Raw genomic sequence first — 13689 nt, 5'->3', positions numbered from 1 at the left:
GCATCATTCCACCCTTTGTCCATTCCAGGATAATCACTTACTGTTGCTATCAAAGAAGGCAACTGCTGATGTTTGTTTCAGTGATAAAATTCCAGATGTTAAGGGAACACTCTTGGGTCCTATATATGTAAATACTTAGCTAATAGGTCATATGCAGATAGATGGTATTCATGAATATATCAAATAGTGCAAGGGGTTGTAGATTCAATCAAATTTCTTATTATTGTTGTTCTGCATCTATACTGTTTTCACCTAACTGTGCATAAGCTCCAGTTGCAAATCTTTGCCTCTACACAAACACCTTCATAACCTGTTCCTGCTGCTAAACCAGTGGCACCAGTCTTAACATGAGACCAGCCAAGCACGCAAACACACCGTCTTTGGCAAACAGACTCTGTTTTTAAGAAAGCCAGGAGAGGGATAGCTGTAGAGAGACTGCAGGGGGGACTGACAAATGAGAATTGGTGAAGTCTCTGGGTTCCTGGAGTTATCTGGCCAGGCAGCTCCACTCTTGAGAAACAAGTTGCAACAGAGGTCTCAAACTGCATGGTAAATACACCCCTTGATACTAGATTTTCAGAAGGGGAAAGAGAAGACCATGTTTCAAAGTAAAGCTCTAATAGGCCTTCTAGCTTTTATATTGGTTCCTAAGAATGAGCGAAGATGTAGCTCAAAGCTCACTGTGATGGGAAAAGTAATTTCTGGGAACATATTATAAGGAATCCTATTTTGCTTTCACTTACTTGGTCTGTTACTTTGGAGCCTTTCCATACTTAAAGTGACGTCAGAAATGAGCCCACACAGAAAATATATAGGGAAAGCTACATATACATATGCAAAGGAAAGACAACATAGAAAAAGGGAGGGGGTGCTGCAGTTCACATCAGCAATGCTTGCTTCAAGTTCAGAAACAGGAGAAATGGCAGTCTCTGTTCAAGATCTCTCACTCTAGAAAAAAATGGGGAGGAGAGGGTGATCCAAAAGAGAAACAAGTGTATGAGTCTTTCCTAGGTAAACAGCAGAAATAAGCTATCCTGGGAGGTTTGGGTTACTCAGAACAATAAAGCAGGACACATAGTCTAAGTTTTTCATGATGGTAACAAGTCTTTGTTTCAAAAGGTGAAAAAAATTGTAGAAAGAAGGTGGGCAGTTTAGAGTTTATTCCAATAGGGAGGAACTGTTAAGAATTGAAAGGTAGAAGTCAATGAGGGCAGAAGTGATCATGATAAGAGGAAAGGACAGGAGAGCAGGAGAATGAGGGCAATGGACTTCAAAAAAGAAGAAAAAAAAAGCAGAATTCAACACATTCAGAATTGCTAGGCATGGTCTCTTGAGAAGATAATCTAAGGTAGAGAGGAATACAGGAGATCTGGTAGTGCTGAAAGGGACTGCATCAAAAGCACAATAGCAGTCTATCCCAGTGCAAAGGAAAGAGAGTGAACATAGCTTGAAACACCAATATGGTAACATTAGGAGCACTTTAAAGACCAAGCAATCAAAAAGAAACTTTATAGAAAGTGGGAACAAGGACAGACAACCAAGGAAGAGTATAAAGGAGTAACACAAGCATGCAGGGATAAATCAGAAAGGCTAACGCAGAAGATGAACTACAACTAACAAGGACATAAAATGCAACAAAAAAGACTCTATAAATACATTGAAAGAGGAAAGCAAAGGGAAGCATAAGCCCATCAGTTGATGGAGAAGAAGAACAAATCCAACGACACAGAGAAAGCAATATTATCTCTGCAGCAGCCTCCAGGAAAAAGGTTAGCTGTGACCCAATACTTAACACCATTAATTCTAATAAGATGACAAGAAAGCTGGCCAGAATAGGGACAAGGTTGAAGGCTGTTTAGATGAGTTAGGGCTTGCTCACCTGGGGTATAAAATGCAGTAAATTCAGGTGTGAATTTACCCCTGCAGCAGCCAGCAGCCTCTTTAAAAGCAAGGCATGTCTGTACCCACAGAATGTGTCTTCAGCAGGTCTGGGTTGTTCCAGTAGTTGGCTGGGGTCTGACCTTGACAAGGGAAGAGCTGGCAACAGGACCAGGATATTGCTAGGGATAAAAGAAGGAATATTTTCACACAGGCAAATGTCAGCACTCCTAAGAGCATTGATTTTTGTTCAAATCCTTGAGTCTTCATTCAGCTGAGAAGTATGTGAAGAACCCGGCCAGGGCTCCAGAGCTGCCATCTCCGCACAAATGGGCAATGCCAGCTCTGCTCTGCCATCTTCCAGGGATGCTGATTCAGCAAAAAATACAAACAAAGAGTTCCCATAGTCAGAAACACCTCCTCTTGCTGGAATGGGATGTGGCACCCCAGCCATTTTCCCTGCTCAGTTAAGGCAGAGGCAAACTCTTTTGCTCCAAGTACTTGTCTTTCTCCCAGCTGGCCAGGATGTGTCCCTGCCTACTGTCCTCCATATGGCCCAGACCCTCTGCAGCGTCTGCTCCCAGGACTCCCTGTTTTAACTGTCCCCCATTAATAATACAGATTCTTCTCTCTGTGAAACAAAGTGACTCCACAGCATTTTCTGGTAAGGAAAATTACAGCTTGGCATCTGTTCTTTTCACTGCCAGAACCAGATTGCTTGTCTTATTATATGTTACAAAATTGCTCAAGACCTGCAAGGAGAAAATTGATTTTTTGTTTTAACAGGCACTCTTAGGATCATGAAAAGCATCATGCCAACTCCAAGTACACCACAACTCCTTTTTTCAAGGCTAGCTATGGCAAGGGCATCAAGAAATACAACTAGGGAGCTTCAAAACAATCTCCTCACTGACGGATACTAAGTATGTATACTTGGTCAAGAAGTTCATTCCTGTCCAGTGCTCTGTACCAACCTGTCCCATTTCAGCTCAGCTGAGAATAAGTCCACCACTCACCCTGCATGGTGAGTCAGCACAGAAAAGGATGTCTTCATACCAAGACAAGAAGAAGGTGTTTGGTAGCTATCCCGTTCTCCTGCAATCTCTCCATTTACAGGTGGACTAACTCCCAAGGCCAGGATTTCCAGCTGAGCCATTACAGTACTAGAGACACCATCAGAATGTGGTTACCACTGAAGAACAGTCTTCATGTTTTTCATAACGTGGCACAATGGGCACAGGTTTGAAAGAGGAAGCACGCTGACTGTTGCGACTGATATTTCACTCTCACCCCATGTTAAGGGGTGAATGGACCACTGAGCCAGCAAGAATTAAATATGTGCATTTATCTGTGCTCTCTGCTAAACAGAAATTGTGTTAAATCCTTAGAGAATATCATGCCTGATCTTTATCTTGCTGCCACACCTTGGCAGAAAGATAAAGGTGACAACCACCTGCTACATTACAAATAGCTTTCCTAAGCCTCAAACTATGAAATAGCAATAGAAATAAAACTGTAAGAGTAAGGATCCATATAAAATGGAATAGCCTTGCAAGCAACGTGGCTACTACAAGGAGTTCACAGGGGCAAGTGAATGTTTCCATGTCTGGAAGTCCCCTGAGTTTCTTTACAGGACAGTCCAGCTGTTGTACCTGCCAGCTGGCAGCCTGAGAATAGGTAGATTTTTACTTGACATTTTTAATAAATAGCAGTTATCCATAAAGTAGTTATTCATACCATTTGCTTGCATCTCATGTATCACCACCCCTGTGGTGCTAACCTATACAGCTTGAAGACAGCCCATATTTGGCCATGCCCAACAGGCAGCACCTGCACACAGACCTGGGGGTGCAGATGAGCTCAGAACAGTGTCTAGCTCCAACATACAACAAACGGCCTTTAGCCGTTGTGACAGCACCAAAATACAACAGCTAGGCAAAGCAAGTGATATCAGTATCAACCCCTCTCACCCCTCCTAGGCTTACAGCTCTGACCTAGTCTCTACATGTCACCTTTTCCTCTTCCTGCCCGCTCAGCCCTGGCACAGGCATTAGCAGAATCCACATGGGAGAGCCACAAGCCCGATATGAGATTCTAAAACAAAATATTAACCCCCAAATTGTTACATTCACATCACTGGGTAAACCTGCCTAGAGAGACCCTTTCTGTTACCTCCCACCAACCCCCAGCTTCACAACTGCACTCAGCTTGGTGACATCCATGATTAATAATGTTGCATCCTAGTTGTTGTGCAGTGGCTGAGCATGGAGAGATTTCCTCCCTGTGCTCTAGCATCACAGCAGCAGCACGGATGATACTTTCGCCTCCAAAGGTGCGTTTGGGAGGGAAACAGCTAGAGTAACTCAGTAAACAGATTGGTCAGGGGCAAAAAGCACTTTAGCCTAAGATGAGGTCTCTATTCAAAAAGCACATTGTATGACTTAGCTTATGTTACTGTGCTGGTTTGATACATAAATCATGCATTAGCACTTTTGTTCTCTGACTGCAGGGCACACGTGACTAACCAACATGGTGAGAATTTGCTTTGACTGAATAGCAGAGCTGCTATTCCAAGGGCTTTCATTAAGTGGAAGTGGCCAAAGGAAACAGACACAGTGGATATTTCCCTTCTGATTTCCAGTGAGTATCTTTTGAAAAGCCTTCCTACCCATTTCTTAGGTTTAGCAGCTGGAGAAAGGGCTGGGTAAAGACACAAAGTGACTGGGTGTTCAGAACCTTTCCAGATTTGCTACAGTAGCTTTTTCCATTCCTCACCAAGGACCCCTTTCCTTCGCAGTCAGAATTTCCCTCCCAGTTACTTGGAGATAACAGAGACTGAGGCTGCCCACCACAGCCAGGACCATACACCCTTCCCTTCCAAGTGACTTTGGAGGAGTTCTTTCAGCAGCCATTATGATGCTATTTTTCTAATCTTCCAGTATTTGATATCAACAGATCACTCATTCACCAGCATAAACTCCCTTTATCATTGGACTCTACTAATAAACGTTATTACTCTCTCAGAGAGCTCCAAGCCTTGCACCTGCATGGCCTTTAAACATGCAGTCATGTCCCTTGCCATCCCCTGTGTAAGTTGCCAGTGTTGCCCTGAACAAGCCAGGAATATAGTCTGCAGAAGTCTCCTTTCAGCACAAAATCTGTTCTCCGAGTGCCAAAATTCCCAAGTTTAGCCTGAACTAACAGAAGATTTGTGGCCCTACTCCACTGCAGTTTCCTTCTGGTAATTTTACAACTAGTTAATACTGAACAGAACATGTAAGCACTGTAATAATGAAGGGAAAAATAGAAAGGGAGCCGCAGGAACTGCAGCTTCAGGTAACATTTGCCAAGGTTGTGCTAGCCAAGTTAGAAGCAGCAAATGTACATCTGCTAAGAAGCTCCAAGGGAACAGACACCCATAATCAGTGCATTTAAGAAGAGAAAACATGGAAAATTAGAGGAGAAAAAGACTAGGGCTAGGCTGAGCCCAAGCACACAGAATATACTGGGACCAATCCCAATCAAGGCTGAGCCTATGTAACCCCCAAAGCTAGAGGGACTGATGATGCTCAGCAGCTCACAGGGACCAGGTCTGAAGTCTCAGAAAAGAAATCATGAAATCCAGAGATCACCTCTATCACATGAAGAAGCTTTTACTGAATGCCCTGGGAACCCCACTATGTAAAATTGAAAAAAAACCTACAGTAATTAAAATTGTTTTTAAAAGTCAAATTCCAATTGCGGAAGGGCAATGACAGACAATCTGGAACCAGTCTGAGAGTCTGAATTAGGACAAGTCATGCATATTTTATTTCCTCCTTCAAATGCAAATGCATGTCTAATGTATTTAAAGTTTCATCTATTGCCAGGCTCTTTTGCCAGCAGATGTAGAAAGGGAAAGGGATGACAAGGAAACTACAGTTGAGATCTTGAGTATCGCAGCATGATAGATGTAGCAATGATCCACACATCCCAAATGGTATGGAAAGGAATGTGGAAAAGGGGAAACAGTCAAGAGGAACAGGAGGAAGAAAGGATGCCCTTCATCATTACCAGAATGAAACGAGATAGGTGCAAGTGCCAGTCATGTTTCTCTCTTGCTGCGTTTAGTTCCAACTATGTCAATGTTCCTCCCAGTGCAGGGTAGATTCTGGTCACTTGACTATGTTGAGCATCCTGAATTTTCCTCCAATGCACAGAATGTGCTTTCCAGGCATCAAGAATATTCAAAAAGTAGCCACCTCTTTCCCCCAGTCATGCCCCATTCCTAGATTGGGCATTCAGAAAGTGAGGCAGCTTCAAAAACCCAGCAGTTGTGATCCATGAAAAGTATGTGGGGAGGGGAAAAGGAGACCCACAAAGATTTCTGTCTGTTTTGCATCACCAGATAGTCAAAAGCCATGAGATATTATGTCAGAACAACCTGTCTGCCTGTTCCTGCCTTGACAAGGTTACTGAGTAACATGCAGAAAGAGTAGGTTGGCATGACCCAACCAATAGATGCAGGAGTGACACTGAATCACACAGCTTTGTAAGAGCAGTTTGTTTTGGGCCAGGTCTCAGAAGAACTGACAGACTGTCTGACTGACAGAGAAGGAAACAATCCCAGGTATCACAGAGAAGTCAGAAGGCAAGTTTCAGGTTGGAACAATTCAAGCCCCACATTCATTCTATCTCCTACAACACTGATGCTTTCTCATCCCCAAGAGGTTTGAAAAGTGGACCAGATCACTGAATGCAAATGAGTATTTCTGGTAAGACTGCTCCTTTGGCCTAGTCTTATTCGCAATGACTAGAAGCAGCTGCTCACAGAACAGTAGGTGTGAGACCAAAGGAGACATTACATCATTAAACCATCAAGTTGCTGGAAGAAGATTAGTCCTTAGAGCAATTTCTTACTGCCTCATCCAGTTTGCTTTTTAAACAACCCCAGCAATAGCGAGTCTATCACTTCCCTTGGGGAGATTACCCACAGGTTGTTAAAGATCTCTCCCCAGGGCAATTTCAATTCTTTCCAGCCTATAGCTTTGTCTTTTCCTAATTTTATGCTATTGCTCTCAGCATCCTTTTGTGGCCTGCTTTGTAGGCCATTCCCCAGCACGTACTCTATGTGCATGCACACATCATTCCTTGTCCCCTTGGCCATGTTAGCTACATTCAGCATTTTCATCCTTTCCAAACACATCTCCTTCTAGACCATTAGATTTGTGGGAAAGGAGGTTGAAAAACACGCACAGACTGGTGCATTGGTCTGTCAAAAGCAATGGAACAAAATGACCATGACACAGACAACTATGGAGTGATATCAGTTGTTCCATATTTTCCCTCTGTTGAAGGGGAGGGATGGGAGATTGGGTGGCTGTTCAGTCCTTTTGTCTGCAACAGCTGTCCTCTGACTGCGTCTTTATAAGCTCACCATCTTGCTAGTGGAAGGATCAGGCTAACTTCAGGTTCAGAGAAAAAAGGCAGGCATGAGCACAGAAAAAACACATTTCCTATTAATACCATGACTGCATTCACCTTCAGCAGAGGTTTTGATTTCAGAGCACTACTCCTGCCTCTGGATCAAATCTTGACCACTCCCATGAGTGGCAATGGAAAGTGGCTGCAGTAATCACTTATGGGACAGCTGACGGCAGTCAGGGTCTGGGCTGCCCTGTGCGAGGTGCCAAAAAGCACAGCCAAAGACAGCGGGCTTCCCACTGGAGGACTGATGGAGACAGAGGGTTGGAAATCAGAGAGGGACTGAAGTTACAAGAGGGGTCACACACTGCAGAGCCCTGAAACCAAATGAACAGCCCTTATGGTATGTTTCCTCTTAAGTGGGATCTACATAGTCACTTCTTATCAGAGCATCCAGAGGAGTAAATAACTGAATGAACTGAACCCACCACCTTTAATCACAGGAGGAGGAATGTCACAGACAGCGCAGCACAACTGCTGGAAACCCACAAGCGGATATTCTTAAAGGAGCTGGTTCTTCTCAAGGCAAAAGCCTTGAGGCCTAAATAGAAAAGCTGCAAAACAGATTACGAATGACTCCAGCCTCATGAAGCCCGAAGCTTCTGGGGATTTACATCTGATGAAGGTGAGCGCAATGGCACTGCTCATTCCGCACAGCCCCACTGACTTCAGAGGGACTGGCATGCCCGAGTCAGTGCATATCTGGGCAAGGAAGAGCAGGAGAACGAGCTCAGGCTGCTGTGTCTGTCCACTACAGGCCAGTTTGTTCAACTGGAAGGGAAAAGAAAATGGCCAGAGCCAGACTTCATGTGGCTGGAGAGCCAGACACTACTGAGAGAGGCAGGAGTCCAGATGTGGCCCAGTCTCAGGTGGGGCATGCAGACTGGGCTTTCTACAGAGGGGAAATAACATCTAACTCCTTCTCTGCTGCTAGTTGAACAGTTTGGAATCATGAGCAACAGAAATCTATTCCCGGCTACACCATCACTATCACTTTCTCTGAGGCTGAAAAAGATATCATTAATGCATTATTTTTGCACCACACCATCTTAATCTCTCTTGACTTTCAACTGCTTTGAGCTACAACCACATACCTTGAAGAGCTGAGATTTTTGCATGCATGATAAAGTCAACTTTAAATTGATTATTGAAACATCCAAGCTGTTAATGTAATGGCTGCCAGCTGAAGCCACACTCTCTCCACTGCTTCCTCGTCACTCACAATGTCAGAATTCATTTGTTCTTTCCCACCGCACTCCCTGTTCCCAATTGTGCATTCCCAAGCCCTCGCACACCCCTCTCCCCACCTCCGCCAAGCACACTGCTTAGAGGATTTCTGGAAAAAGATCATTCAAGGGAAGGCTTATTTGTTTCAAGCAATATACCAAAGCAAGCAAAAGGAACAACTCTATTACTGTTTACCTGAGGACAAAAATCAGAGCATCTTGGATATCTTTGTGTGCAGCAGAATATGAATTTCCTATTTAGTTCTTCACTTCCTCTTTTGGATTCCTAAGCAATATTGATTAGCAATCAGCTTTCACTCTGCCAGGAGCAATTGCATTTTAGAAGCAAGCTGTCCCAAAAAAAGTTTAAGCAGAAAGCACAAGCGTCAAGATGCAGCTAACACTGCTCTGTGCCTACCTAGGGGGATGGACTTCTTTCCAACCTTATCACTGCCTGAAGCTTTGAACAATACATGGGCTTACCCGAGCTGTGGGCCCAGGGCCTGACGGAGCAATTCCCACACCTCTGCTGTGCCAGACATGCCCTTCCTCCAGGATGCCTCCAGCTCTCTCCATTCTCCGCCCAGCCAGGAGGCAGCAGGATGAGTAACTCAGAGCTCTCAGCACAGAAGCATCCTCCACATCAGCAGCCACTTCCTTCCTCTTTTACATCTCAAATTTGAAGGGTTCCCCCCCTCCCTTCACAGCTGTTTCCCTCTCTTCTGAGGGCCAGGGAAGCAAGGGCAGACAGCTGTGTCCTTTCTGCAGAAAAGGGCATTGACTGCTTCCTTGCCAGCCAAGGGACAATGTCCGGCCCCCCAAGGGAGGCGGATATCATCTCCTCCGCGTGACATTTGTACAGTGCTTTGGAATGCAGCTATGCAAATGTAAGGCAATTGGGGGATATTGTTCAACTGCTGTAAACCCTTCTGAAGCCAAGAGGGTAATGCCAGTTTACATCATCCAAGTATCTAGCTTTGCATAATTAACAATTAGAGATGAGACCTGGGTACTGTAAGCAAAAAGGCCAGGGTTACTCAGGGCCAGCACCTAAGCATGAGGCCATGGTCCACTTTAAAGCAAAACTCTCCCAGAAGAAAACAAAATTCAAACCAGTTGAAGGGGTCATCTGTCACCGCGTTTGTCGTTGCAAAGGCTGGAAAGTTAGCCAACCTGGTGAACAGCATGTGTGATCTTTGCAGATGGGTCAGAGAAAGCCTAAGGCACAGAATAGCAGGTACAGCAGAGGTCATACAGCATTATGGCATGGGCACTGAGGCCAGCAGAAGCTGTGAATGTACATAGGTTTGAGGATGCAGCTTGGCAAAGTTGCCTCTTCTAGTTTGTGTCCACTGAAGTCACAGATACACTAACAGTGTAATATCTCCCCCTCCCCCCGCCAATTGAGTCCCAGTTAAAAGACTTGGCAATAGTGATTTACCCAAGTCCCATATGTGATCCAATCAGATGATTTGAAACACCGAGTCCTGAATTTCAACTATTGTATATTCTTGTGCTTTTCCCTGACAGATCAAAGAGCTTCTTTGATACATTTCCTCTTATGCAACACGATCCACTGGCCTAAGACATTTTCCTTTAGTAATACTGCAACAATACCCTGAAAGTCACAGGTATCAAGTCCTGGCACTCTGCAGGACAATGTATGTGAAATACTCCAGTACTTTTGTCCATGGCTTTCCACACAGCTACCTGTTTAATGAGTCCATCACCAGGTTTAATGACTTGCCAGAGCTTTAGAAACACTCTGCCCTCCTCATCAATGATTCACACTCAGTCTTAAAACTGTGCACAGATTAAAGAGGCTGCTGCTCCCCCATCTCACTTCAGACCAAAGCAGTTTTAAATATTTCATCTTGCCACAGAACTCTTCTGTACACATCCCGAAGGTGCTTCCAGCAGCTCTCGCTGGGAGTTTGGCTTTACCTGGCAGAGGGCCTGCTGGCACCACAAGAAAGCTGTCACTGCCAGGCCTGCCCACATCCTTTATTTACTTTCTTTAATGAGTTCTGTATGACCCCAGCTGTCAAGAGTAGGGACAGGGGGTTCTGAGTTGGTTGTAGACTTCTATTTAAGGAAAAGCAGGATGGAAGCCCTTATTGCAGGAAAAGAACAAAGCAGTACCTGATCTGCAATTACCACAGTCAGTGGGAGCCTTCCTTGGACTTAAAGGGTCTGTGGGTCATGGAAACAAGGCAAGGAAAGAGCCATGACCCTGTTTTCCAGTTGACTTAAGTGGGATTTAAAGAGGACCAGCAAATACAGAAACTCAGGCACTTCCCAGACGAGCATGTCAAAGACTACCAGTCTGTGCTGGGATGTGCAAAACACCTTATGGCTCTTACTGCAAAACAACCCTAATGTGAGAGAACTCACAGTCCAGACAGCCATAGAGACTCCCTTCCTTAAGTAAAGCAAGATCATAAACCAAGAAGTCATTAAAAAACATCAAATAATTCAATATGTTGATCAGGAAACTTAACAATCAGAGAATCATTAAGCACAAACACCATCTCACCTGTTTTTTACCTTGTTCTTACTCCTCCTTTCACCAGCAATGCACAACAGCTACAACAGCTCGCCTGCTGACAGTCACAGGTAATGTGTCCCACACCATTTAGCCTGTCAGTAGGTGGCCAATTTGCTGGGAAATCGATTTTCCGGCAATTTGAGTAGCTCCACAAACAGAAAAATAATAATCTCTAGATAAATAATTTGCAATTTTTGTCCCTACTGATTGGTAAATCATTTATGCTTTTTTGTTTGTTTGTTTTCAGTTATTCAGCCAACTCTGGTTCCAACAGAAAGGACAAACTAAGGGAAGCAGACACATGCAGAGAGGTAAATGTGCACACACACACACAGATGCACAATTTCCTTTGTAGCGGCTTCAGCTTTTCTGGGTTTCATATCACCCTGGATTTCTGCCCTCTTTTTGCTGTATTTCTCACCTAAAGGCCTTGGAAAAGGCAGGGAGCAGGTTGTGGCTACCTGAACACCTGTGCTTATGTCTTGTCTTTTCTTTACAGAGGAGTCATTTTGATTTCACAGCCTGTAGGAAGTGGCAACCAGCCAGCATTTCCCCAGCCTTTTACAAAGGGAATTTAGTGGGAGCGAAGGGTGCCTGCAGAAAGCATAAGGAATCAGACCTCATCCATACAACAAGGGTCCGGAACAAGCTTAGTCCATGTTGCCCATACACCCTGACCCAAGGGAACAAGTTCCACTTCCAAGTCTATTCAACTGCAGAAGTGTTTGGAAAGGAGATGTTCATCACAAGGACTTGAGCTGGGGCCACATAGGGTGTGGAACAGCATTAAACCATGGTGACTTTTGCTCCTGAATGCATGGGAGCCAGCAGGACAGGGCAACAAGATCTGTCTGCTGAGCCCAGACAGTTCACTATCTGTTTTCAGCTAAATTGTGATGAGAACAGTCAAATACTTCCAGATTTTCACACAGCTTTCCCATGCAACTTCTCAGCAAGCTGGTTGGTACAGTAACAGGAACCTTGGGATCCCAAGCTCCTGGCTCTGCAGTTCCCATGTTCATCACCTAATAAAGACCAAGACCATTGGGAAATTAATATCCTAAGCTCCTAGCTACTTCCATGGTTCTCCACACCTTGAATCTGCATTCTTAGGATTTCCAGTCTTCCAGCTACATCTCAGCCCTACCCACATATTGACAAGTGGCTTAAAACCCGAGAGCCCCAATTCCTCAGTTCCTGTCTCAGTCAATCTCCCCTAGCAGTCCAGCCTCTGCCAGCTGGGGAATCCATGGCTGAAAGCCACCACCAGTCTCCACATGCCTATGGTGACCCATGGCATAAGAGAGGTTCTTCAGGCAGGTCATCATGGGAATTCCAGGGAATTCCTGAGCTTTGGATTTTTATTGAAGCCAACCCAAATGTCTAGGGCCTCCATGGCACAGAACAGCCTCCTGTACCTGCTTTCTGTGCAGCAGCTGCCCATGTTCAGAACCGTGGGTGAGGGATCAGACAATCTCCCTACACCTCCAGAGAAAATACAGCTGGCAGCACTTGGCCATGCCTCCTTTGTCCACATTTCTTTTCACTCCTCACAGTGGGGAATGAGGCCAAAAATCCCTAGCAGGTGAATGGGATCACATCAGTCCAGAGCAGATATGGCCAAATCATGCAATTTTTTTGTTTGTTGGTTAACTCAGAAAATGAAGCCTTGCCTTCTCCTTTGTGTTTCAGCCTTTCCTAGGTGAGAAGAGAGAAGGAAAGAGCAAAGAGCTCTGTTGGCCTGCAAAGGGCAACCCTGCCTGAGAGAGAAGACTGAGATCCTTTTACTTAGTGCAAAACCAAACAGAAGTGAAGAATAAAGCACTGCAGAAAATGATCAGGTAAGTACCTGCATTTTGTCTTCAGTCAATACCTTTTCAGCATGGCCCATTTCTGCAATCTGATTTTGTATTGTACTGCAAATCCATATCCCCTCCCAAGCTTGCATACCTCTTGCTGAGTGTTACTTTCACTTCATTTGTCCACACAATCTTTACACACCTGTCATCATGACATCCAAGCAAGCTTAAACAAAAACATAATCTCTTATTAAAGGACATCTTTGCACTTAAATAGCTGTTGCTCCCAGGTGTCCTGTTCCATGAAATCCATCACAAAACTGCTTTGCCTTCCTCAGTGGAAGGAGAATGCTTGAAGAAGAAAGCTTTGCAGTGTCACAGTCAACTTACTGGGGCTCATCACCCCTCTCTGCTTCACTCTAATCTTTTTTGGGTGATGAGAGGGCCATGGCACAGGTCCTTGGCCAGAGCCACTGCGGCAGCCCGAGGAGGATGCATTGTTCATCCTCACTGTACAACAAAACCATCACATTAGAATATGGCAAGAGAGAGATGTTTTAGGTAAAAGGCCATGTGATAAACAACCAGACCTTGAGGTGGATGTAAGAACCAGATGATGAGGCAATAAAACATCCATTGCAATAATGTCAATTCACTCCCTCTTTTTGTTTCATAGCCCTTCCTGCCAAGTGACTTGATATTCAAGAAAAATGAACTGAACAATGCAATTCAGCTGCCATACAAGTCTCCTCAAGCTCCCCTTCCCTTAGCGTCT

Source organism: Apteryx mantelli, chromosome 7 (genome assembly GCF_036417845.1).
Source record: "Apteryx mantelli isolate bAptMan1 chromosome 7, bAptMan1.hap1, whole genome shotgun sequence".
NCBI lineage: Eukaryota > Metazoa > Chordata > Aves > Apterygiformes > Apterygidae > Apteryx > Apteryx mantelli.
The sequence above is the reverse complement of the archived record's forward strand: the minus strand, read 5'-3'. Positions refer to the sequence as shown.